Source organism: Paramormyrops kingsleyae, chromosome 18 (assembly GCF_048594095.1).
Source record: "Paramormyrops kingsleyae isolate MSU_618 chromosome 18, PKINGS_0.4, whole genome shotgun sequence".
Taxonomy (NCBI): domain Eukaryota; kingdom Metazoa; phylum Chordata; class Actinopteri; order Osteoglossiformes; family Mormyridae; genus Paramormyrops; species Paramormyrops kingsleyae.
Window position 1 is genome coordinate 28,353,590 of NC_132814.1, and position 19,984 is coordinate 28,373,573.

Genomic DNA, 19,984 nt, shown 5'->3' on the forward strand with positions numbered 1-19,984 from the left:
TCTGGCACAACTCAGATAGCTGCTCATGGTCCGAGACCGTCGCACCCTTTCACATTGCCAGCACTCACGTTAAACAACGGAGACCAGCAAGGAATGCCGTATCGACGGCAAGAAGCACAGCCTAGATGGCACGCGGTGGAAACAACTCAGGGGGCACCAGGATTTGAACCTAGGACCTCTTGATCTGCAGTCAAATGCTCTACCACTGAGCTATACCCCCACAGGCAAAGAAATGGAGATGAGGTGGAAGCACAAGCTACTTTGATACACGCTCTGCGGCTACTCTTTATGCAGCATCCAGCTCTTAGGCGAAAATAAGAAGTGGACTGACGGCCAAGCCAGGTCTGACCTGAAGGGGCACTTGTGAGTATTTCTGTATGACAGAGAGCAACACCATGTCATGTGGGGTCCCTGGTGGTCTAGTGGTCAGGATTTGGCGCTCTCACCGCCACGGCCCGGGTTCGATTCCCGGTCAGGGAATTCCAGGGGTCTTCTTGGGTCCTTCTTTTTTTTGTGTGTTTTCCTGCACCTCCCATTGTGAGCCTTTTTGTTAGCTTCTGACCTCTGGGACCTGGACGAGGTCCTCGCAGCATTCCCAGTGTGGTTGTGCCCTCAGCTTGCTTCTCACTCTTTGGTTTTTCACTCACCGGCCACTCAAATGAGCAACAGGGCATTTTCAAGAGAGCTGCACGACAGCACGGACCACTGACATCCACTTGCATGGGAGAACACAGCGCATTCACCACGCAGACGAAGGGTCCTGTCTGGCCTGTCACGAGAAGGCAGAGTGAGTCACGATCATCTTTCATTGACGGCACGACTCATCACGTTCACGTCTGGGAGGGTGGTGGGCTTCTATGCGTCAAAAAGACCACGCCCAACGTGGGGCTCGAACCCACGACCCTGAGATTAAGAGTCTCATGCTCTACCGACTGAGCTAGCCGGGCCACGACACAACAAAAGACTGACCCCCGGACCGGCTACTTTCGGATCCGCCGCTTTTCTGAGAAGGGCCTTCTGACTCCAAACCCCATAAAGCACAGCTGTACCGTTGCCTTCGCTGTCTCTGTGGCGCAATTGGTTAGCGCGCTCGGCTGTTAACCGAGAGGTTGGTGGTTCAAGCCCACCCGGGGACGCGCTCTCCTTTTCCTCTCTGATTTGGAGCAGACGATCTCTCCATGAGTCTCCTTTTACTCTCGTAACAATAGCACAAGATGAGCTCGGATGATCTCGGAAGGAAATAACAAAGAAGTTCGCTTCCGGTGTACACGGCAGGAGAAACCCATGGTGGAAAGAGCCTCTGGCACAACTCAGATAGCTGCTCATGGTCCGAGACCGTCGCACCCTTTCACATTGCCAGCACTCACGTTAAACAACGGAGACCAGCAAGGAATGCCGTATCGACGGCAAGAAGCACAGCCTAGATGGCACGCGGTGGAAACAACTCAGGGGGCACCAGGATTTGAACCTAGGACCTCTTGATCTGCAGTCAAATGCTCTACCACTGAGCTATACCCCCACAGGCAAAGAAATGGAGATGAGGTGGAAGCACAAGCTACTTTGATACACGCTCTGCGGCTACTCTTTATGCAGCATCCAGCTCTTAGGCGAAAATAAGAAGTGGACTGACGGCCAAGCCAGGTCTGACCTGAAGGGGCACTTGTGAGTATTTCTGTATGACAGAGAGCAACACCATGTCATGTGGGGTCCCTGGTGGTCTAGTGGTCAGGATTTGGCGCTCTCACCGCCACGGCCCGGGTTCGATTCCCGGTCAGGGAATTCCAGGGGTCTTCTTGGGTCCTTCTTTTTTTTGTGTGTTTTCCTGCACCTCCCATTGTGAGCCTTTTTGTTAGCTTCTGACCTCTGGGACCTGGACGAGGTCCTCGCAGCATTCCCAGTGTGGTTGTGCCCTCAGCTTGCTTCTCACTCTTTGGTTTTTCACTCACCGGCCACTCAAATGAGCAACAGGGCATTTTCAAGAGAGCTGCACGACAGCACGGACCACTGACATCCACTTGCATGGGAGAACACAGCGCATTCACCACGCAGACGAAGGGTCCTGTCTGGCCTGTCACGAGAAGGCAGAGTGAGTCACGATCATCTTTCATTGACGGCACGACTCATCACGTTCACGTCTGGGAGGGTGGTGGGCTTCTATGCGTCAAAAAGACCACGCCCAACGTGGGGCTCGAACCCACGACCCTGAGATTAAGAGTCTCATGCTCTACCGACTGAGCTAGCAGGGCCACGACACAACAAAAGACTGACCCCCGGACCGGCTACTTTCGGATCCGCCGCTTTTCTGAGAAGGGCCTTCTGACTCCAAACCCCATAAAGCACAGCTGTACCGTTGCCTTCGCTGTCTCTGTGGCGCAATTGGTTAGCGCGCTCGGCTGTTAACCGAGAGGTTGGTGGTTCAAGCCCACCCGGGGACGCGCTCTCCTATTCCTCTCTGATTTGGAGCAGACGATCTCTCCATGAGTCTCCTTTTACTCTCGTAACAATAGCACAAGATGAGCTCGGATGATCTCGGAAGGAAATAACAAAGAAGTTCGCTTCCGGTGTACACGGCAGGAGAAACCCATGGTGGAAAGAGCCTCTGGCACAACTCAGATAGCTGCTCATGGTCCGAGACCGTCGCACCCTTTCACATTGCCAGCACTCACGTTAAACAACGGAGACCAGCAAGGAATGCCGTATCGACGGCAAGAAGCACAGCCTAGATGGCAGGCGGTGGAAACAACTCAGGGGGCACCAGGATTTGAACCTAGGACCTCTTGATCTGCAGTCAAATGCTCTACCACTGAGCTATACCCCCACAGGCAAAGAAATGGAGATGAGGTGGAAGCACAAGCTACTTTGATACACGCTCTGCGGCTACTCTTTATGCAGCATCCAGCTCTTAGGCGAAAATAAGAAGTGGACTGACGGCCAAGCCAGGTCTGACCTGAAGGGGCACTTGTGAGTATTTCTGTATGACAGAGAGCAACACCATGTCATGTGGGGTCCCTGGTGGTCTAGTGGTCAGGATTTGGCGCTCTCACCGCCACGGCCCGAGTTCGATTCCCGGTCAGGGAATTCCAGGGGTCTTCTTGGGTCCTTCTTTTTTTTGTGTGTTTTCCTGCACCTCCCATTGTGAGCCTTTTTGTTAGCTTCTGACCTCTGGGACCTGGACGAGGTCCTCGCAGCATTCCCAGTGTGGTTGTGCCCTCAGCTTGCTTCTCACTCTTTGGTTTTTCACTCACCGGCCACTCAAATGAGCAACAGGGCATTTTCAAGAGAGCTGCACGACAGCACGGACCACTGACATCCACTTGCATGGGAGAACACAGCGCATTCACCACGCAGACGAAGGGTCCTGTCTGGCCTGTCACGAGAAGGCAGAGTGAGTCACGATCATCTTTCATTGACGGCACGACTCATCACGTTCACGTCTGGGAGGGTGGTGGGCTTCTATGCGTCAAAAAGACCACGCCCAACGTGGGGCTCGAACCCACAACCCTGAGATTAAGAGTCTCATGCTCTACCGACTGAGCTAGCCGGGCCACGACACAACAAAAGACTGACCCCCGGACCGGCTACTTTCGGATCCGCCGCTTTTCTGAGAAGGGCCTTCTGACTCCAAACCCCATAAAGCACAGCTGTACCGTTGCCTTCGCTGTCTCTGTGGCGCAATTGGTTAGCGCGCTCGGCTGTTAACCGAGAGGTTGGTGGTTCAAGCCCACCCGGGGACACGCTCTCCTATTCCTCTCTGATTTGGAGCAGACGATCTCTCCATGAGTCTCCTTTTACTCTCGTAACAATAGCACAAGATGAGCTCGGATGATCTCGGAAGGAAATAACAAAGAAGTTTGCTTCCGGTGTACACGGCAGGAGAAACCCATGATGGAAAGAGCCTCTGGCACAACTCAGATAGCTGCTCATGGTCCGAGACCGTCGCACCCTTTCACATTGCCAGCACTCACGTTAAACAACGGAGACCAGCAAGGAATGCCGTATCGACGGCAAGAAGCACAGCCTAGATGGCAGGCGGTGGAAACAACTCAGGGGGCACCAGGATTTGAACCTAGGACCTCTTGATCTGCAGTCAAATGCTCTACCACTGAGCTATACCCCCACAGGCAAAGAAATGGAGATGAGGTGGAAGCACAAGCTACTTTGATACACGCTCTGCGGCTACTCTTTATGCAGCATCCAGCTCTTAGGCGAAAATAAGAAGTGGACTGACGGCCAAGCCAGGTCTGACCTGAAGGGGCACTTGTGAGTATTTCTGTATGACAGAGAGCAACACCATGTCATGTGGGGTCCCTGGTGGTCTAGTGGTCAGGATTTGGCACTCTCACCGCCACTGCCCGGGTTCGATTCCCGGTCAGGGAATTCCAGGGGTCTTCTTGGGTCCTTCTTTTTTTTGTGTGTTTTCCTGCACCTCCCATTGTGAGCCTTTTTGTTAGCTTCTGACCTCTGGGACCTGGACGAGGTCCTCGCAGCATTCCCAGTGTGGTTGTGCCCTCAGCTTGCTTCTCACTCTTTGGTTTTTCACTCACCGGCCACTCAAATGAGCAACAGGGCATTTTCAAGAGAGCTGCACGACAGCACGGACCACTGACATCCACTTGCATGGGAGAACACAGCGCATTCACCACGCAGACGAAGGGTCCTGTCTGGCCTGTCACGAGAAGGCAGAGTGAGTCACGATCATCTTTCATTGACGGCACGACTCATCACGTTCACGTCTGGGAGGGTGGTGGGCTTCTATGCGTCAAAAAGACCACGCCCAACATGGGGCTCGAACCCACGACCCTGAGATTAAGAGTCTCATGCTCTACCGACTGAGCTAGCCGGGCCACGACACAACAAAAGACTGACCCCCGGACCGGCTACTTTCGGATCCGCCGCTTTTCTGAGAAGGGCCTTCTGACTCCAAACCCCATAAAGCACAGCTGTACCGTTGCCTTCGCTGTCTCTGTGGCGCAATTGGTTAGTGCGCTCGGCTGTTAACCGAGAGGTTGGTGGTTCAAGCCCACCCGGGGATGCGCTCTCCTTTTCCTCTCTGATTTGGAGCAGACGATCTCTCCATGAGTCTCCTTTTACTCTCGTACCAATAGCACAAGATGAGCTTGGATGATCTCGGAAGGAAATAAAGAAGTTTGCTTCCGGTGTACACGGCAGGAGAAACCCATGGTGGAAAGAGCCTCTGGCACAACTCAGATAGCTGCTCATGGTCCGAGACCGTCGCGCCCTTTCACATTGCCAGCACTCACGTTAAACAACGGAGACCAGCAAGGAATGCCGTATCGACGGCAAGAAGCACAGCCTAGATGGCACGCGGTGGAAACAACTCAGGGGGCACCAGGATTTGAACCTAGGACCTCTTGATCTGCAGTCAAATGCTCTACCACTGAGCTATACCCCCACAGGCAAAGAAATGGAGATGAGGTGGAAGCACAAGCTACTTTGATACACGCTCTGCGGCTACTCTTTATGCAGCATCCAGCTCTTAGGCGAAAATAAGAAGTGGACTGACGGCCAAGCCAGGTCTGACCTGAAGGGGCACTTGTGAGTATTTCTGTATGACAGAGAGCAACACCATGTCATGTGGGGTCCCTGGTGGTCTAGTGGTCAGGATTTGGCAATCTCTCACCGCCACGGCCCGGGTTCGATTCCCGGTCAGGGAATTCTAGGGGTCTTCTTGGGTCCTTCTTTTTTTTGTGTGTTTTCCTGCACCTCCCATTGTGAGCCTTTTTGTTAGCTTCTGACCTCTGGGACCTGGACGAGGTCCTCGCAGCATTCCCAGTGTGGTTGTGCCCTCAGCTTGCTTCTCACTCTTTGGTTTTTCACTCACCGGCCACTCAAATGAGCAACAGGGCATTTTCAAGAGAGCTGCACGACAGCACGGACCACTGACATCCACTTGCATGGGAGAACACAGCGCATTCACCACGCAGACGAAGGGTCCTGTCTGGCCTGTCACGAGAAGGCAGAGTGAGTCACGATCATCTTTCATTGACGGCACGACTCATCACGTTCACGTCTGGGAGGGTGGTGGATTTCTATGCGTCAAAAAGACCACGCCCAACGTGGGGCTCGAACCCACGACCCTGAGATTAAGAGTCTCATGCTCTACCGACTGAGCTAGCCGGGCCACGACACAACAAAAGACTGACCCCCGGACCGGCTACTTTCGGATCCGCCGCTTTTCTGAGAAGGGCCTTCTGACTCCAAACCCCATAAAGCACAGCTGTACCGTTGCCTTCGCTGTCTCTGTGGCGCAATTGGTTAGCGCGCTCGGCTGTTAACCGAGAGGTTGGTGGTTCAAGCCCACCCGGGGACGCGCTCTCCTATTCCTCTCTGATTTGGAGCAGACGATCTCTCCATGAGTCTCCTTTTACTCTCGTAACAATAGCACAAGATGAGCTCGGATGATCTCGGAAGGAAATAACAAAGAAGTTCGCTTCCGGTGTACACGGCAGGAGAAACCCATGGTGGAAAGAGCCTCTGGCACAACTCAGATAGCTGCTCATGGTCCGAGACCGTCGCACCCTTTCACATTGCCAGCACTCACGTTAAACAACGGAGACCAGCAAGGAATGCCGTATCGACGGCAAGAAGCACAGCCTAGATGGCAGGCGGTGGAAACAACTCAGGGGGCACCAGGATTTGAACCTAGGACCTCTTGATCTGCAGTCAAATGCTCTACCACTGAGCTATACCCCCACAGGCAAAGAAATGGAGATGAGGTGGAAGCACAAGCTACTTTGATACACGCTCTGCGGCTACTCTTTATGCAGCATCCAGCTCTTAGGCGAAAATAAGAAGTGGACTGACGGCCAAGCCAGGTCTGACCTGAAGGGGCACTTGTGAGTATTTCTGTATGACAGAGAGCAACACCATGTCATGTGGGGTCCCTGGTGGTCTAGTGGTCAGGATTTGGCAATCTCTCACCGCCACGGCCCGGGTTCGATTCCCGGTCAGGGAATTCCAGGGTTCTTCTTGGGTCCTTCTTTTTTTTGTGTGTTTTCCTGCACCTCCCATTGTGAGCCTTTTTGTTAGCTTCTGACCTCTGGGACCTGGACGAGGTCCTCGCAGCATTCCCAGTGTGGTTGTGCCCTCAGCTTGCTTCTCACTCTTTGGTTTTTCACTCACCGGCCACTCAAATGAGCAACAGGGCATTTTCAAGAGAGCTGCACGACAGCACGGACCACTGACATCCACTTGCATGGGAGAACACAGCGCATTCACCACGCAGACGAAGGGTCCTGTCTGGCCTGTCACGAGAAGGCAGAGTGAGTCACGATCATCTTTCATTGACGGCACGACTCATCACGTTCACGTCTGGGAGGGTGGTGGATTTCTATGCGTCAAAAAGACCACGCCCAACGTGGGGCTCGAACCCACGACCCTGAGATTAAGAGTCTCATGCTCTACCGACTGAGCTAGCCGGGCCACGACACAACAAAAGACTGACCCCCGGACCGGCTACTTTCGGATCCGCCGCTTTTCTGAGAAGGGCCTTCTGACTCCAAACCCCATAAAGCACAGCTGTACCGTTGCCTTCGCTGTCTCTGTGGCGCAATTGGTTAGCGCGCTCGGCTGTTAACCGAGAGGTTGGTGGTTCAAGCCCACCTGGGGATGCGCTCTCCTTTTCCTCTCTGATTTGGAGCAGACGATCTCTCCATGAGTCTCCTTTTACTCTCGTAACAATAGCACAAGATGAGCTCGGATGATCTCGGAAGGAAATAACAAAGAAGTTTGCTTCCGGTGTACACGGCAGGAGAAACCCATGGTGGAAAGAGCCTCTGGCACAACTCAGATAGCTGCTCATGGTCCGAGACCGTCGCGCCCTTTCACATTGCCAGCACTCACGTTAAACAACGGAGACCAGCAAGGAATGCCGTATCAACGGCAAGAAGCACAGCCTAGATGGCACGCGGTGGAAACAACTCAGGGGGCACCAGGATTTGAACCTAGGACCTCTTGATCTGCAGTCAAATGCTCTACCACTGAGCTATACCGCCACAGGCAAAGAAATGGAGATGAGGTGGAAGCACAAGCTACTTTGATACACGCTCTGCGGCTACTCTTTATGCAGCATCCAGCTCTTAGGCGAAAATAAGAAGTGGACTGACGGCCAAGCCAGGTCTGACCTGAAGGGGCACTTGTGAGTATTTCTGTATGACAGAGAGCAACACCATGTCACGTGGGGTCCCTGGTGGTCTAGTGGTCAGGATTTGGCGCTCTCACCGCCACGGCCCGGGTTCGATTCCCGGTCAGGGAATTCCAGGGGTCTTCTTGGGTCCTTCTTTTTTTTGTGTGTTTTCCTGCACCTCCCATTGTGAGCCGTTTTGTTAGCTTCTGACCTCTGGGACCTGGACGAGGTCCTCGCAGCATTCCCAGTGTGGTTGTGCCCTCAGCTTGCTTCTCACTCTTTGGTTTTTCACTCACCGGCCACTCAAATGAGCAACAGGGCATTTTCAAGAGAGCTGCACGACAGCACGGACCACTGACATCCACTTGCATGGGAGAACACAGCGCATTCACAGGGTCCTGTCTGGCCTGTCACGAGAAGGCAGAGTGAGTCACGATCATCTTTCATTGACGGCACGACTCATCACGTTCACGTCTGGGAGGGTGGTGGGCTTCTATGCGTCAAAAAGACCACGCCCAACGTGGGGCTCGAACCCACGACCCTGAGATTAAGAGTCTCATGCTCTACCGACTGAGCTAGCCGGGCCACAACACAACAAAAGACTGACCCCCGGACCGGCTACTTTCGGATCCGCCGCTTTTCTGAGAAGGGCCTTCTGACTCCAAACCCCATAAAGCACAGCTGTACCGTTGCCTTCGCTGTCTCTGTGGCGCAATTGGTTAGCGCGCTCGGCTGTTAACCGAGAGGTTGGTGGTTCAAGCCCACCCGGGGACGTGCTCTCCTTTTCCTCTCTGATTTGGAGCAGACGATCTCTCCATGAGTCTCCTTTTACTCTCGTAACAATAGCACAAGATGAGCTCGGATGATCTCGGAAGGAAATAACAAAGAAGTTTGCTTCCGGTGTACACGGCAGGAGAAACCCATGGTGGAAAGAGCCTCTGGCACAACTCAGATAGCTGCTCATGGTCCGAGACCGTCGCGCCCTTTCACATTGCCAGCACTCACGTTAAACAACGGAGACCAGCAAGGAATGCCGTATCGACGGCAAGAAGCACAGCCTAGATGGCACGCGGTGGAAACAACTCAGGGGGCACCAGGATTTGAACCTAGGACCTCTTGATCTGCAGTCAAATGCTCTACCACTGAGCTATACCGCCACAGGCAAAGAAATGGAGATGAGGTGGAAGCACAAGCTACTTTGATACACGCTCTGCGGCTACTCTTTATGCAGCATCCAGCTCTTAGGCGAAAATAAGAAGTGGACTGACGGCCAAGCCAGGTCTGACCTGAAGGGGCACTTGTGAGTATTTCTGTATGACAGAGAGCAACACCATGTCATGTGGGGTCCCTGGTGGTCTAGTGGTCAGGATTTGGCGCTCTCACTGCCACGGCCCGGGTTCGATTCCCGGTCAGGGAATTCCAGGGGTCTTCTTGGGTCCTTCTTTTTTTTGTGTGTTTTCCTGCACCTCCCATTGTGAGCCTTTTTGTTAGCTTCTGACCTCTGGGACCTGGACGAGGTCCTCGCAGCATTCCCAGTGTGGTTGTGCCCTCAGCTTGCTTCTCACTCTTTGGTTTTTCACTCACCGGCCACTCAAATGAGCAACAGGGCATTTTCAAGAGAGCTGCACGACAGCACGGACCACTGACATCCACTTGCATGGGAGAACACAGCGCATTCACCACGCAGACGAAGGGTCCTGTCTGGCCTGTCACGAGAAGGCAGAGTGAGTCACGATCATCTTTCATTGACGGCACGACTCATCACGTTCACGTCTGGGAGGGTGGTGGGCTTCTATGCGTCAAAAAGACCACGCCCAACGTGGGGCTCAAACCCACGACCCTGAGATTTAGAGTCTCATGCTCTACCGACTGAGCTAGCCGGGCCACGACACAACAAAAGACTGACCCCCGGACCGGCTACTTTCGGATCCGCCGCTTTTCTGAGAAGGGCCTTCTGACTCCAAACCCCATAAAGCACAGCTGTACCGTTGCCTTCGCTGTCTCTGTGGTGCAATTGGTTAGCGCGCTCGGCTGTTAACCGAGAGGTTGGTGGTTCAAGCCCACCCGGGGATGCGCTCTCCTTTTCCTCTCTGATTTGGAGCAGACGATCTCTCCATGAGTCTCCTTTTACTCTCGTAACAATAGCACAAGATGAGCTCGGATGATCTCGGAAGGAAATAACAAAGAAGTTTGCTTCCGGTGTACACGGCAGGAGAAACCCATGATGGAAAGAGCCTCTGGCACAACTCAGATAGCTGCTCATGGTCCGAGACCGTCGCGCCCTTTCACATTGCCAGCACTCACGTTAAACAACGGAGACCAGCAAGGAATGCCGTATCGACGGCAAGAAGCACAGCCTAGATGGCACGCGGTGGAAACAACTCAGGGGGCACCAGGATTTGAACCTAGGACCTCTTGATCTGCAGTCAAATGCTCTACCACTGAGCTATACCCCCACAGGCAAAGAAATGGAGATGAGGTGGAAGCACAAGCTACTTTGATACACGCTCTGCGGCTACTCTTTATGCAGCATCCAGCTCTTAGGCGAAAATAAGAAGTGGACTGACGGCCAAGCCAGGTCTGACCTGAAGGGGCACTTGTGAGTATTTCTGTATGACAGAGAGCAACACCATGTTGTGTGGGGTCCCTGGTGGTCTAGTGGTCAGGATTTGGCGCTCTCACCGCCACGGCCCGGGTTCGATTCCCGGTCAGGGAATTCCAGGGGTCTTCTTGGGTCCTTCTTTTTTTTGTGTGTTTTCCTGCACCTCCCATTGTGAGCCTTTTTGTTAGCTTCTGACCTCTGGGACCTGGACGAGGTCCTCGCAGCATTCCCAGTGTGGTTGTGCCCTCAGCTTGCTTCTCACTCTTTGGTTTTTCACTCACCGGCCACTCAAATGAGCAACAGGGCATTTTCAAGAGAGCTGCACGACAGCACGGACCACTGACATCCACTTGCATGGGAGAACACAGCGCATTCACAGGGTCCTGTCTGGCCTGTCACGAGAAGGCAGAGTGAGTCACGATCATCTTTCATTGACGGCACGACTCACCACGTTCACGTCTGGGAGGGTGGTGGGCTTCTATGCGTCAAAAAGACCACGCCCAACGTGGGGCTCGAACCCACGACCCTGAGATTAAGAGTCTCATGCTCTACCGACTGAGCTAGCCGGGCCACAACACAACAAAAGACTGACCCCCGGACCGGCTACTTTCGGATCCGCCGCTTTTCTGAGAAGGGCCTTCTGACTCCAAACCCCATAAAGCACAGCTGTACCGTTGCCTTCGCTGTCTCTGTGGCGCAATTGGTTAGCGCGCTCGGCTGTTAACCGAGAGGTTGGTGGTTCAAGCCCACCCGGGGACGTGCTCTCCTTTTCCTCTCTGATTTGGAGCAGACGATCTCTCCATGAGTCTCCTTTTACTCTCGTAACAATAGCACAAGATGAGCTTGGATGATCTCGGAAGGAAATAACAAAGAAGTTTGCTTCCGGTGTACACGGCAGGAGAAACCCATGGTGGAAAGAGCCTCTGGCACAACTCAGATAGCTGCTCATGGTCCGAGACCGTCGCACCCTTTCACATTGCCAGCACTCACGTTAAACAACGGAGACCAGCAAGGAATGCCATATCGACGGCAAGAAGCACAGCCTAGATGGCACGCGGTGGAAACAACTCAGGGGGCACCAGGATTTGAACCTAGGACCTCTTGATCTGCAGTCAAATGCTCTACCACTGAGCTATACCGCCACAGGCAAAGAAATGGAGATGAGGTGGAAGCACAAGCTACTTTGATACACGCTCTGCGGCTACTCTTTATGCAGCATCCAGCTCTTAGGCGAAAATAAGAAGTGGACTGACGGCCAAGCCAGGTCTGACCTGAAGGGGCACTTGTGAGTATTTCTGTATGACAGAGAGCAACACCATGTCATGTGGGGTCCCTGGTGGTCTAGTGGTCAGGATTTGGCGCTCTCACCGCCACGGCTCGGGTTCGATTCCCGGTCAGGGAATTCCAGGGGTCTTCTTGGGTCCTTCTTTTTTTTGTGTGTTTTCCTGCACCTCCCATTGTGAGCCATTTTGTTAGCTTCTGACCTCTGGGACCTGGACGAGGTCCTCGCAGCATTCCCAGTGTGGTTGTGCCCTCAGCTTGCTTCTCACTCTTTGGTTTTTCACTCACCGGCCACTCAAATGAGCAACAGGGCATTTTCAAGAGAGCTGCACGACAGCACGGACCACTGACATCCACTTGCATGGGAGAACACAGCGCATTCACCACGCAGACGAAGGGTCCTGTCTGGCCTGTCACGAGAAGGCAGAGTGAGTCACGATCATCTTTCATTGACGGCACGACTCATCACGTTCACGTCTGGGAGGGTGGTGGGCTTCTATGCGTCAAAAAGACCACGCCCAACGTGGGGCTCAAACCCACGACCCTGAGATTAAGAGTCTCATGCTCTACCGACTGAGCTAGCCGGGCCACGACACAACAAAAGACTGACCCCCGGACCGGCTACTTTCGGATCCGCCGCTTTTCTGAGAAGGGCCTTCTGACTCCAAACCCCATAAAGCACAGCTGTACCGTTGCCTTCGCTGTCTCTGTGGCGCAATTGGTTAGCGTGCTCGGCTGTTAACCGAGAGGTTGGTGGTTCAAGCCCACCCGGGGATGCGCTCTCCTTTTCCTCTCTGATTTGGAGCAGACGATCTCTCCATGAGTCTCCTTTTACTCTCGTAACAATAGCACAAGATGAGCTCGGATGATCTCGGAAGGAAATAACAAAGAAGTTTGCTTCCGGTGTACATGGCAGGAGAAACCCATGGTGGAAAGAGCCTCTGGCACAACTCAGATAGCTGCTCATGGTCCGAGACCGTCGCGCCCTTTCACATTGCCAGCACTCACGTTAAACAACAGAGACCAGCAAGGAATGCCGTATCGACGGCAAGAAGCACAGCCTAGATGGCACGCGGTGGAAACAACTCAGGGGGCACCAGGATTTGAACCTAGGACCTCTTGATCTGCAGTCAAATGCTCTACCACTGAGCTATACCCCCACAGGCAAAGAAATGGAGATGAGGTGGAAGCACAAGCTACTTTGATACACGCTCTGCGGCTACTCTTTATGCAGCATCCAGCTCTTAGGCGAAAATAAGAAGTGGACTGACGGCCAAGCCAGGTCTGACCTGAAGGGGCACTTGTGAGTATTTCTGTATGACAGAGAGCAACACCATGTCATGTGGGGTCCCTGGTGGTCTAGTGGTCAGGATTTGGCAATCTCTCACCGCCACGGCCCGGGTTCGATTCCCGGTCAGGGAATTCCAGGGGTCTTCTTGGGTCCTTCTTTTTTTTGTGTGTTTTCCTGCACCTCCCATTGTGAGCCTTTTTGTTAGCTTCTGACCTCTGGGACCTGGACGAGGTCCTCGCAGCATTCCCAGTGTGGTTGTGCCCTCAGCTTGCTTCTCACTCTTTGGTTTTTCACTCACCGGCCACTCAAATGAGCAACAGGGCATTTTCAAGAGAGCTGCACGACAGCACGAACCACTGACATCCACTTGCATGGGAGAACACAGCGCATTCACCACGCAGACGAAGGGTCCTGTCTGGCCTGTCACGAGAAGGCAGAGTGAGTCACGATCATCTTTCATTGACGGCACGACTCATCACGTTCACGTCTGGGAGGGTGGTGGGCTTCTATGCGTCAAAAAGACCACGCCCAACGTGGGGCTCGAACCCACGACCCTGAGATTAAGAGTCTCATGCTCTACCGACTGAGCTAGCCGGGCCACGACACAACAAAAGACTGACCCCCGGACCGGCTACTTTCGGATCCGCCGCTTTTCTGAGAAGGGCCTTCTGACTCCAAACCCCATAAAGCACAGCTGTACCGTTGCCTTCGCTGTCTCTGTGGCGCAATTGGTTAGCGTGCTCGGCTGTTAACCGAGAGGTTGGTGGTTCAAGCCCACCTGGGGATGCGCTCTCCTTTTCCTCTCTGATTTGGAGCAGACGATCTCTCCATGAGTCTCCTTTTACTCTCGTAACAATAGCACAAGATGAGCTCGGATGATCTCGGAAGGAAATAACAAAGAAGTTTGCTTCCGGTGTACACGGCAGGAGAAACCCATGGTGGAAAGAGCCTCTGGCACAACTCAGATAGCTGCTCATGGTCCGAGACCGTCGCGCCCTTTCACATTGCCAGCACTCACGTTAAACAATGGAGACCAGCAAGGAATGCCGTATCGACGGCAAGAAGCACAGCCTAGATGGCACGCGGTGGAAACAACTCAGGGGGCACCAGGATTTGAACCTAGGACCTCTTGATCTGCAGTCAAATGCTCTACCACTGAGCTATACCCCCACAGGCAAAGAAATGGAGATGAGGTGGAAGCACAAGCTACTTTTATACACGCTCTGCGGCTACTCTTTATGCAGCATCCAGCTCTTAGGCGAAAATAAGAAGTGGACTGACGGCCAAGCCAGGTCTGACCTGAAGGGGCACTTGTGAGTATTTCTGTATGACAGAGAGCAACACCATGTCACGTGGGGTCCCTGGTGGTCTAGTGGTCAGGATTTGGCGCTCTCACCGCCACGGCCCGGGTTCGATTCCCGGTCAGGGAATTCCAGGGGTCTTCTTGGGTCCTTCTTTTTTTTGTGTGTTTTCCTGCACCTCCCATTGTGAGCCTTTTTGTTAGCTTCTGACCTCTGGGACCTGGACGAGGTCCTCGCAGCATTCCCAGTGTGGTTGTGCCCTCAGCTTGCTTCTCACTCTTTGGTTTTTCACTCACCGGCCACTCAAATGAGCAACAGGGCATTTTCAAGAGAGCTGCACGACAGCACGGACCACTGACATCCACTTGCATGGGAGAACACAGCGCATTCACAGGGTCCTGTCTGGCCTGTCACAAGAAGGCAGAGTGAGTCACGATCATCTTTCATTGACGGCACGACTCATCACGTTCACGTCTGGGAGGGTGGTGGGCTTCTATGCGTCAAAAAGACCACGCCCAACGTGGGGCTCGAACCCACGACCCTGAGATTAAGAGTCTCATGCTCTACCGACTGAGCTAGCCGGGCCACAAAACAACAAAAGACTGACCCCCGGACCGGCTACTTTCGGATCCGCCGCTTTTCTGAGAAGGGCCTTCTGACTCCAAACCCCATAAAGCACAGCTGTACCGTTGCCTTCGCTGTCTCTGTGGCGCAATTGGTTAGCGCGCTCGGCTGTTAACCGAGAGGTTGGTGGTTCAAGCCCACCCGGGGACGTGCTCTCCTTTTCCTCTCTGATTTGGAGCAGACGATCTCTCCATGAGTCTCCTTTTACTCTCGTAACAATAGCACAAGATGAGCTTGGATGATCTCGGAAGGAAATAACAAAGAAGTTTGCTTCCGGTGTACACGGCAGGAGAAACCCATGGTGGAAAGAGCCTCTGGCACAACTCAGATAGCTGTTCATGGTCCGAGACCGTCGCGCCCTTTCACATTGCCAGCACTCACGTTAAACAACGGAGACCAGCAAGGAATGCCGTATCGACGGCAAGAAGCACAGCCTAGATGGCACGCGGTGGACAAAAACTCAGGGGGCACCAGGATTTGAACCTAGGACCTCTTGATCTGCAGTCAAATGCTCTACCACTGAGCTATACCGCCACAGGCAAAGAAATGGAGATGAGGTGGAAGCACAAGCTACTTTGATACACGCTCTGCGGCTACTCTTTATGCAGCATCCAGCTCTTAGGCGAAAATAAGAAGTGGACTGACGGCCAAGCCAGGTCTGACCTGAAGGGGCACTTGTGAGTATTTCTGTATGACAGAGAGCAACACCATGTCATGTGGGGTCCCTGGTGGTCTAGTGGTCAGGATTTGGCGCTCTCACCGCCACGGCCCGGGTTCGATTCCCGGTCAGGGAATTCCAGGGGTCTTCTTGGGTCCTTCTTTTTTTTGTGTGTTTTCCTGCACCTCCCATTGTGAGCCTTTTTGTTAGCTTCTGACCTCTGGGACCTGGACGAGGTCCTCGCAGCATTCCCAGTGTGGTTGTGCCCTCAGCTTGCTTCTCACTCTTTGGTTTTTCACTCACCGGCCACTCAAATGAGCAACAGGGCATTTTCAAGAGAGCTGCACGACAGCACGGACCACTGACATCCACTTGCATGGGAGAACACAGCGCATTCACCACGCAGACGAAGGGTCCTGTCTGGCCTGTCACGAGAAGGCAGAGTGAGTCACGATCATCTTTCATTGACGGCACGACTCATCACGTTCACGTCTGGGAGGGTGGTGGGCTTCTATGCGTCAAAAAGACCACGCCCAACGTGGGGCTCGAACCCACGACCCTGAGATTAAGAGTCTCATGCTCTACCGACTGAGCTAGCCGGGCCACGACACAACAAAAGACTGACCCCCGGACCGGCTACTTTCGGATCCGCCGCTTTTCTGAGAAGGGCCTTCTGACTCCAAACCCCATAAAGCACAGCTGTACCGTTGCCTTCGCTGTCTCTGTGGCGCAATTGGTTAGCGTGCTCGGCTGTTAACCGAGAGGTTGGTGGTTCAAGCCCACCCGGGGATGCGCTCTCCTTTTCCTCTCTGATTTGGAGCAGACGATCTCTCCATGAGTCTCCTTTTACTCTCGTAACAATAGCACAAGATGAGCTCGGATGATCTCGGAAGGAAATAACAAAGAAGTTTGCTTCCGGTGTACACGGCAGGAGAAACCCATGGTGGAAAGAGCCTCTGGCACAACTCAGATAGCTGCTCATGGTCCGAGACCGTCGCGCCCTTTCACATTGCCAGCACTCACGTTAAACAACAGAGACCAGCAAGGAATGCCGTATCGACGGCAAGAAGCACAGCCTAGATGGCACGCGGTGGAAACAACTCAGGGGGCACCAGGATTTGAACCTAGGACCTCTTGATCTGCAGTCAAATGCTCTACCACTGAGCTATACCCCCACAGGCAAAGAAATGGAGATGAGGTGGAAGCACAAGCTACTTTGATACACGCTCTGCGGCTACTCTTTATGCAGCATCCAGCTCTTAGGCGAAAATAAGAAGTGGACTGACGGCCAAGCCAGGTCTGACCTGAAGGGGCACTTGTGAGTATTTCTGTATGACAGAGAGCAACACCATGTCATGTGGGGTCCCTGGTGGTCTAGTGGTCAGGATTTGGCAATCTCTCACCGCCACGGCCCGGGTTCGATTCCCGGTCAGGGAATTCCAGGGGTCTTCTTGGGTCCTTCTTTTTTTTGTGTGTTTTCCTGCACCTCCCATTGTGAGCCTTTTTGTTAGCTTCTGACCTCTGGGACCTGGACGAGGTCCTCGCAGCATTCCCAGTGTGGTTGTGCCCTCAGCTTGCTTCTCACTCTTTGGTTTTTCACTCACCGGCCACTCAAATGAGCAACAGGGCATTTTCAAGAGAGCTGCACGACAGCACGGACCACTGACATCCACTTGCATGGGAGAACACAGCGCATTCACAGGGTCCTGTCTGGCCTGTCACGAGAAGGCAGAGTGAGTCACGATCATCTTTCATTGACGGCACGACTCACCACGTTCACGTCTGGGAGGGTGGTGGGCTTCTATGCGTCAAAAAGACCACGCCCAACGTGGGGCTCGAACCCACGACCCTGAGATTAAGAGTCTCATGCTCTACCGACTGAGCTAGCCGGGCCACAACACAACAAAAGACTGACCCCCGGACCGGCTACTTTCGGATCCGCCGCTTTTCTGAGAAGGGCCTTCTGACTCCAAACCCCATAAAGCACAGCTGTACCGTTGCCTTCGCTGTCTCTGTGGCGCAATTGGTTAGCGCGCTCGGCTGTTAACCGAGAGGTTGGTGGTTCAAGCCCACCCGGGGACGTGCTCTCCTTTTCCTCTCTGATTTGGAGCAGACGATCTCTCCATGAGTCTCCTTTTACTCTCGTAACAATAGCACAAGATGAGCTCGGATGATCTCGGAAGGAAATAACAAAGAAGTTTGCTTCCGGTGTACACGGCAGGAGAAACCCATGGTGGAAAGAGCCTCTGGCACAACTCAGATAGCTGCTCATGGTCCGAGACCGTCGCACCCTTTCACATTGCCAGCACTCACGTTAAACAACGGAGACCAGCAAGGAATGCCATATCGACGGCAAGAAGCACAGCCTAGATGGCACGCGGTGGAAACAACTCAGGGGGCACCAGGATTTGAACCTAGGACCTCTTGATCTGCAGTCAAATGCTCTACCACTGAGCTATACCGCCACAGGCAAAGAAATGGAGATGAGGTGGAAGCACAAGCTACTTTGATACACGCTCTGCGGCTACTCTTTATGCAGCATCCAGCTCTTAGGCGAAAATAAGAAGTGGACTGACGGCCAAGCCAGGTCTGACCTGAAGGGGCACTTGTGAGTATTTCTGTATGACAGAGAGCAACACCATGTCATGTGGGGTCCCTGGTGGTCTAGTGGTCAGGATTTGGCGCTCTCACCGCCACGGCTCGGGTTCGATTCCCGGTCAGGGAATTCCAGGGGTCTTCTTGGGTCCTTCTTTTTTTTGTGTGTTTTCCTGCACCTCCCATTGTGAGCCATTTTGTTAGCTTCTGACCTCTGGGACCTGGACGAGGTCCTCGCAGCATTCCCAGTGTGGTTGTGCCCTCAGCTTGCTTCTCACTCTTTGGTTTTTCACTCACCGGCCACTCAAATGAGCAACAGGGCATTTTCAAGAGAGCTGCACGACAGCACGGACCACTGACATCCACTTGCATGGGAGAACACAGCGCATTCACCACGCAGACGAAGGGTCCTGTCTGGCCTGTCACGAGAAGGCAGAGTGAGTCACGATCATCTTTCATTGACGGCACGACTCATCACGTTCACGTCTGGGAGGGTGGTGGGCTTCTATGCGTCAAAAAGACCACGCCCAACGTGGGGCTCAAACCCACGACCCTGAGATTAAGAGTCTCATGCTCTACCGACTGAGCTAGCCGGGCCACGACACAACAAAAGACTGACCCCCGGACCGGCTACTTTCGGATCCGCCGCTTTTCTGAGAAGGGCCTTCTGACTCCAAACCCCATAAAGCACAGCTGTACCGTTGCCTTCGCTGTCTCTGTGGCGCAATTGGTTAGCGTGCTCGGCTGTTAACCGAGAGGTTGGTGGTTCAAGCCCACCCGGGGATGCGCTCTCCTTTTCCTCTCTGATTTGGAGCAGACGATCTCTCCATGAGTCTCCTTTTACTCTCGTAACAATAGCACAAGATGAGCTCGGATGATCTCGGAAGGAAATAACAAAGAAGTTTGCTTCCGGTGTACACGGCAGGAGAAACCCATGGTGGAAAGAGCCTCTGGCACAACTCAGATAGCTGCTCATGGTCCGAGACCGTCGCGCCCTTTCACATTGCCAGCACTCACGTTAAACAACAGAGACCAGCAAGGAATGCCGTATCGACGGCAAGAAGCACAGCCTAGATGGCACGCGGTGGAAACAACTCAGGGGGCACCAGGATTTGAACCTAGGACCTCTTGATCTGCAGTCAAATGCTCTACCACTGAGCTATACCCCCACAGGCAAAGAAATGGAGATGAGGTGGAAGCACAAGCTACTTTGATACACGCTCTGCGGCTACTCTTTATGCAGCATCCAGCTCTTAGGCGAAAATAAGAAGTGGACTGACGGCCAAGCCAGGTCTGACCTGAAGGGGCACTTGTGAGTATTTCTGTATGACAGAGAGCAACACCATGTCATGTGGGGTCCCTGGTGGTCTAGTGGTCAGGATTTGGCAATCTCTCACCGCCACGGCCCGGGTTCGATTCCCGGTCAGGGAATTCCAGGGGTCTTCTTGGGTCCTTCTTTTTTTTGTGTGTTTTCCTGCACCTCCCA

The 19,984-nt window shown here is 53.5% G+C and overlaps 56 non-coding genes across 56 annotated transcripts; 26 read left to right on the plus strand and 30 right to left on the minus strand.

Annotated features, from left to right (window-relative positions):
- Positions 1 to 148: 148 nt before the first annotated feature.
- trnac-gca (transfer RNA cysteine (anticodon GCA)) lies at positions 149 to 220 on the minus strand. Its single transcript has one exon. It is a non-coding gene; the product is annotated as a tRNA-Cys (tRNA).
- Positions 221 to 408: 188 nt separating this feature from the next.
- trnae-cuc (transfer RNA glutamic acid (anticodon CUC)) lies at positions 409 to 480 on the plus strand. Its single transcript has one exon. It is a non-coding gene; the product is annotated as a tRNA-Glu (tRNA).
- A 394-nt stretch (positions 481 to 874) lies between these two features.
- Positions 875 to 947, minus strand: trnak-cuu (transfer RNA lysine (anticodon CUU)). The gene has a single exon. It is a non-coding gene; the product is annotated as a tRNA-Lys (tRNA).
- Positions 948 to 1,062: 115 nt separating this feature from the next.
- trnan-guu (transfer RNA asparagine (anticodon GUU)) lies at positions 1,063 to 1,136 on the plus strand. Its single transcript has one exon. It is a non-coding gene; the product is annotated as a tRNA-Asn (tRNA).
- Positions 1,137 to 1,447: 311 nt separating this feature from the next.
- Positions 1,448 to 1,519, minus strand: trnac-gca (transfer RNA cysteine (anticodon GCA)). The gene has a single exon. It is a non-coding gene; the product is annotated as a tRNA-Cys (tRNA).
- A 188-nt stretch (positions 1,520 to 1,707) lies between these two features.
- trnae-cuc (transfer RNA glutamic acid (anticodon CUC)) lies at positions 1,708 to 1,779 on the plus strand. Its single transcript has one exon. It is a non-coding gene; the product is annotated as a tRNA-Glu (tRNA).
- A 394-nt stretch (positions 1,780 to 2,173) lies between these two features.
- On the minus strand, positions 2,174 to 2,246 carry trnak-cuu (transfer RNA lysine (anticodon CUU)). Its single transcript has one exon. It is a non-coding gene; the product is annotated as a tRNA-Lys (tRNA).
- A 115-nt stretch (positions 2,247 to 2,361) lies between these two features.
- On the plus strand, positions 2,362 to 2,435 carry trnan-guu (transfer RNA asparagine (anticodon GUU)). Its single transcript has one exon. It is a non-coding gene; the product is annotated as a tRNA-Asn (tRNA).
- A 311-nt stretch (positions 2,436 to 2,746) lies between these two features.
- Positions 2,747 to 2,818, minus strand: trnac-gca (transfer RNA cysteine (anticodon GCA)). The gene has a single exon. It is a non-coding gene; the product is annotated as a tRNA-Cys (tRNA).
- A 188-nt stretch (positions 2,819 to 3,006) lies between these two features.
- trnae-cuc (transfer RNA glutamic acid (anticodon CUC)) lies at positions 3,007 to 3,078 on the plus strand. Its single transcript has one exon. It is a non-coding gene; the product is annotated as a tRNA-Glu (tRNA).
- Positions 3,079 to 3,472: 394 nt separating this feature from the next.
- Positions 3,473 to 3,545, minus strand: trnak-cuu (transfer RNA lysine (anticodon CUU)). The gene has a single exon. It is a non-coding gene; the product is annotated as a tRNA-Lys (tRNA).
- A 115-nt stretch (positions 3,546 to 3,660) lies between these two features.
- On the plus strand, positions 3,661 to 3,734 carry trnan-guu (transfer RNA asparagine (anticodon GUU)). The gene has a single exon. It is a non-coding gene; the product is annotated as a tRNA-Asn (tRNA).
- Positions 3,735 to 4,045: 311 nt separating this feature from the next.
- Positions 4,046 to 4,117, minus strand: trnac-gca (transfer RNA cysteine (anticodon GCA)). Its single transcript has one exon. It is a non-coding gene; the product is annotated as a tRNA-Cys (tRNA).
- A 188-nt stretch (positions 4,118 to 4,305) lies between these two features.
- Positions 4,306 to 4,377, plus strand: trnae-cuc (transfer RNA glutamic acid (anticodon CUC)). Its single transcript has one exon. It is a non-coding gene; the product is annotated as a tRNA-Glu (tRNA).
- Positions 4,378 to 4,771: 394 nt separating this feature from the next.
- On the minus strand, positions 4,772 to 4,844 carry trnak-cuu (transfer RNA lysine (anticodon CUU)). Its single transcript has one exon. It is a non-coding gene; the product is annotated as a tRNA-Lys (tRNA).
- A 115-nt stretch (positions 4,845 to 4,959) lies between these two features.
- On the plus strand, positions 4,960 to 5,033 carry trnan-guu (transfer RNA asparagine (anticodon GUU)). Its single transcript has one exon. It is a non-coding gene; the product is annotated as a tRNA-Asn (tRNA).
- A 308-nt stretch (positions 5,034 to 5,341) lies between these two features.
- trnac-gca (transfer RNA cysteine (anticodon GCA)) lies at positions 5,342 to 5,413 on the minus strand. Its single transcript has one exon. It is a non-coding gene; the product is annotated as a tRNA-Cys (tRNA).
- Positions 5,414 to 6,069: 656 nt separating this feature from the next.
- trnak-cuu (transfer RNA lysine (anticodon CUU)) lies at positions 6,070 to 6,142 on the minus strand. Its single transcript has one exon. It is a non-coding gene; the product is annotated as a tRNA-Lys (tRNA).
- A 115-nt stretch (positions 6,143 to 6,257) lies between these two features.
- On the plus strand, positions 6,258 to 6,331 carry trnan-guu (transfer RNA asparagine (anticodon GUU)). Its single transcript has one exon. It is a non-coding gene; the product is annotated as a tRNA-Asn (tRNA).
- Positions 6,332 to 6,642: 311 nt separating this feature from the next.
- Positions 6,643 to 6,714, minus strand: trnac-gca (transfer RNA cysteine (anticodon GCA)). The gene has a single exon. It is a non-coding gene; the product is annotated as a tRNA-Cys (tRNA).
- A 656-nt stretch (positions 6,715 to 7,370) lies between these two features.
- On the minus strand, positions 7,371 to 7,443 carry trnak-cuu (transfer RNA lysine (anticodon CUU)). The gene has a single exon. It is a non-coding gene; the product is annotated as a tRNA-Lys (tRNA).
- Positions 7,444 to 7,558: 115 nt separating this feature from the next.
- trnan-guu (transfer RNA asparagine (anticodon GUU)) lies at positions 7,559 to 7,632 on the plus strand. Its single transcript has one exon. It is a non-coding gene; the product is annotated as a tRNA-Asn (tRNA).
- A 311-nt stretch (positions 7,633 to 7,943) lies between these two features.
- Positions 7,944 to 8,015, minus strand: trnac-gca (transfer RNA cysteine (anticodon GCA)). The gene has a single exon. It is a non-coding gene; the product is annotated as a tRNA-Cys (tRNA).
- A 188-nt stretch (positions 8,016 to 8,203) lies between these two features.
- Positions 8,204 to 8,275, plus strand: trnae-cuc (transfer RNA glutamic acid (anticodon CUC)). The gene has a single exon. It is a non-coding gene; the product is annotated as a tRNA-Glu (tRNA).
- A 383-nt stretch (positions 8,276 to 8,658) lies between these two features.
- trnak-cuu (transfer RNA lysine (anticodon CUU)) lies at positions 8,659 to 8,731 on the minus strand. The gene has a single exon. It is a non-coding gene; the product is annotated as a tRNA-Lys (tRNA).
- Positions 8,732 to 8,846: 115 nt separating this feature from the next.
- On the plus strand, positions 8,847 to 8,920 carry trnan-guu (transfer RNA asparagine (anticodon GUU)). The gene has a single exon. It is a non-coding gene; the product is annotated as a tRNA-Asn (tRNA).
- A 311-nt stretch (positions 8,921 to 9,231) lies between these two features.
- Positions 9,232 to 9,303, minus strand: trnac-gca (transfer RNA cysteine (anticodon GCA)). Its single transcript has one exon. It is a non-coding gene; the product is annotated as a tRNA-Cys (tRNA).
- Positions 9,304 to 9,491: 188 nt separating this feature from the next.
- On the plus strand, positions 9,492 to 9,563 carry trnae-cuc (transfer RNA glutamic acid (anticodon CUC)). Its single transcript has one exon. It is a non-coding gene; the product is annotated as a tRNA-Glu (tRNA).
- A 582-nt stretch (positions 9,564 to 10,145) lies between these two features.
- Positions 10,146 to 10,219, plus strand: trnan-guu (transfer RNA asparagine (anticodon GUU)). Its single transcript has one exon. It is a non-coding gene; the product is annotated as a tRNA-Asn (tRNA).
- A 311-nt stretch (positions 10,220 to 10,530) lies between these two features.
- Positions 10,531 to 10,602, minus strand: trnac-gca (transfer RNA cysteine (anticodon GCA)). Its single transcript has one exon. It is a non-coding gene; the product is annotated as a tRNA-Cys (tRNA).
- A 188-nt stretch (positions 10,603 to 10,790) lies between these two features.
- Positions 10,791 to 10,862, plus strand: trnae-cuc (transfer RNA glutamic acid (anticodon CUC)). The gene has a single exon. It is a non-coding gene; the product is annotated as a tRNA-Glu (tRNA).
- Positions 10,863 to 11,245: 383 nt separating this feature from the next.
- On the minus strand, positions 11,246 to 11,318 carry trnak-cuu (transfer RNA lysine (anticodon CUU)). The gene has a single exon. It is a non-coding gene; the product is annotated as a tRNA-Lys (tRNA).
- A 115-nt stretch (positions 11,319 to 11,433) lies between these two features.
- Positions 11,434 to 11,507, plus strand: trnan-guu (transfer RNA asparagine (anticodon GUU)). The gene has a single exon. It is a non-coding gene; the product is annotated as a tRNA-Asn (tRNA).
- Positions 11,508 to 11,818: 311 nt separating this feature from the next.
- trnac-gca (transfer RNA cysteine (anticodon GCA)) lies at positions 11,819 to 11,890 on the minus strand. The gene has a single exon. It is a non-coding gene; the product is annotated as a tRNA-Cys (tRNA).
- Positions 11,891 to 12,078: 188 nt separating this feature from the next.
- On the plus strand, positions 12,079 to 12,150 carry trnae-cuc (transfer RNA glutamic acid (anticodon CUC)). Its single transcript has one exon. It is a non-coding gene; the product is annotated as a tRNA-Glu (tRNA).
- A 394-nt stretch (positions 12,151 to 12,544) lies between these two features.
- trnak-cuu (transfer RNA lysine (anticodon CUU)) lies at positions 12,545 to 12,617 on the minus strand. Its single transcript has one exon. It is a non-coding gene; the product is annotated as a tRNA-Lys (tRNA).
- A 115-nt stretch (positions 12,618 to 12,732) lies between these two features.
- Positions 12,733 to 12,806, plus strand: trnan-guu (transfer RNA asparagine (anticodon GUU)). Its single transcript has one exon. It is a non-coding gene; the product is annotated as a tRNA-Asn (tRNA).
- Positions 12,807 to 13,117: 311 nt separating this feature from the next.
- On the minus strand, positions 13,118 to 13,189 carry trnac-gca (transfer RNA cysteine (anticodon GCA)). The gene has a single exon. It is a non-coding gene; the product is annotated as a tRNA-Cys (tRNA).
- Positions 13,190 to 13,845: 656 nt separating this feature from the next.
- trnak-cuu (transfer RNA lysine (anticodon CUU)) lies at positions 13,846 to 13,918 on the minus strand. Its single transcript has one exon. It is a non-coding gene; the product is annotated as a tRNA-Lys (tRNA).
- A 115-nt stretch (positions 13,919 to 14,033) lies between these two features.
- On the plus strand, positions 14,034 to 14,107 carry trnan-guu (transfer RNA asparagine (anticodon GUU)). Its single transcript has one exon. It is a non-coding gene; the product is annotated as a tRNA-Asn (tRNA).
- A 311-nt stretch (positions 14,108 to 14,418) lies between these two features.
- On the minus strand, positions 14,419 to 14,490 carry trnac-gca (transfer RNA cysteine (anticodon GCA)). Its single transcript has one exon. It is a non-coding gene; the product is annotated as a tRNA-Cys (tRNA).
- Positions 14,491 to 14,678: 188 nt separating this feature from the next.
- On the plus strand, positions 14,679 to 14,750 carry trnae-cuc (transfer RNA glutamic acid (anticodon CUC)). Its single transcript has one exon. It is a non-coding gene; the product is annotated as a tRNA-Glu (tRNA).
- A 383-nt stretch (positions 14,751 to 15,133) lies between these two features.
- trnak-cuu (transfer RNA lysine (anticodon CUU)) lies at positions 15,134 to 15,206 on the minus strand. Its single transcript has one exon. It is a non-coding gene; the product is annotated as a tRNA-Lys (tRNA).
- A 115-nt stretch (positions 15,207 to 15,321) lies between these two features.
- Positions 15,322 to 15,395, plus strand: trnan-guu (transfer RNA asparagine (anticodon GUU)). The gene has a single exon. It is a non-coding gene; the product is annotated as a tRNA-Asn (tRNA).
- A 312-nt stretch (positions 15,396 to 15,707) lies between these two features.
- Positions 15,708 to 15,779, minus strand: trnac-gca (transfer RNA cysteine (anticodon GCA)). Its single transcript has one exon. It is a non-coding gene; the product is annotated as a tRNA-Cys (tRNA).
- A 188-nt stretch (positions 15,780 to 15,967) lies between these two features.
- Positions 15,968 to 16,039, plus strand: trnae-cuc (transfer RNA glutamic acid (anticodon CUC)). Its single transcript has one exon. It is a non-coding gene; the product is annotated as a tRNA-Glu (tRNA).
- A 394-nt stretch (positions 16,040 to 16,433) lies between these two features.
- Positions 16,434 to 16,506, minus strand: trnak-cuu (transfer RNA lysine (anticodon CUU)). The gene has a single exon. It is a non-coding gene; the product is annotated as a tRNA-Lys (tRNA).
- Positions 16,507 to 16,621: 115 nt separating this feature from the next.
- Positions 16,622 to 16,695, plus strand: trnan-guu (transfer RNA asparagine (anticodon GUU)). The gene has a single exon. It is a non-coding gene; the product is annotated as a tRNA-Asn (tRNA).
- A 311-nt stretch (positions 16,696 to 17,006) lies between these two features.
- On the minus strand, positions 17,007 to 17,078 carry trnac-gca (transfer RNA cysteine (anticodon GCA)). Its single transcript has one exon. It is a non-coding gene; the product is annotated as a tRNA-Cys (tRNA).
- A 645-nt stretch (positions 17,079 to 17,723) lies between these two features.
- trnak-cuu (transfer RNA lysine (anticodon CUU)) lies at positions 17,724 to 17,796 on the minus strand. The gene has a single exon. It is a non-coding gene; the product is annotated as a tRNA-Lys (tRNA).
- Positions 17,797 to 17,911: 115 nt separating this feature from the next.
- On the plus strand, positions 17,912 to 17,985 carry trnan-guu (transfer RNA asparagine (anticodon GUU)). The gene has a single exon. It is a non-coding gene; the product is annotated as a tRNA-Asn (tRNA).
- A 311-nt stretch (positions 17,986 to 18,296) lies between these two features.
- On the minus strand, positions 18,297 to 18,368 carry trnac-gca (transfer RNA cysteine (anticodon GCA)). The gene has a single exon. It is a non-coding gene; the product is annotated as a tRNA-Cys (tRNA).
- Positions 18,369 to 18,556: 188 nt separating this feature from the next.
- Positions 18,557 to 18,628, plus strand: trnae-cuc (transfer RNA glutamic acid (anticodon CUC)). Its single transcript has one exon. It is a non-coding gene; the product is annotated as a tRNA-Glu (tRNA).
- A 394-nt stretch (positions 18,629 to 19,022) lies between these two features.
- Positions 19,023 to 19,095, minus strand: trnak-cuu (transfer RNA lysine (anticodon CUU)). Its single transcript has one exon. It is a non-coding gene; the product is annotated as a tRNA-Lys (tRNA).
- Positions 19,096 to 19,210: 115 nt separating this feature from the next.
- On the plus strand, positions 19,211 to 19,284 carry trnan-guu (transfer RNA asparagine (anticodon GUU)). The gene has a single exon. It is a non-coding gene; the product is annotated as a tRNA-Asn (tRNA).
- Positions 19,285 to 19,595: 311 nt separating this feature from the next.
- On the minus strand, positions 19,596 to 19,667 carry trnac-gca (transfer RNA cysteine (anticodon GCA)). The gene has a single exon. It is a non-coding gene; the product is annotated as a tRNA-Cys (tRNA).
- Between the last annotated feature and the right edge of the window lie 317 nt (positions 19,668 to 19,984).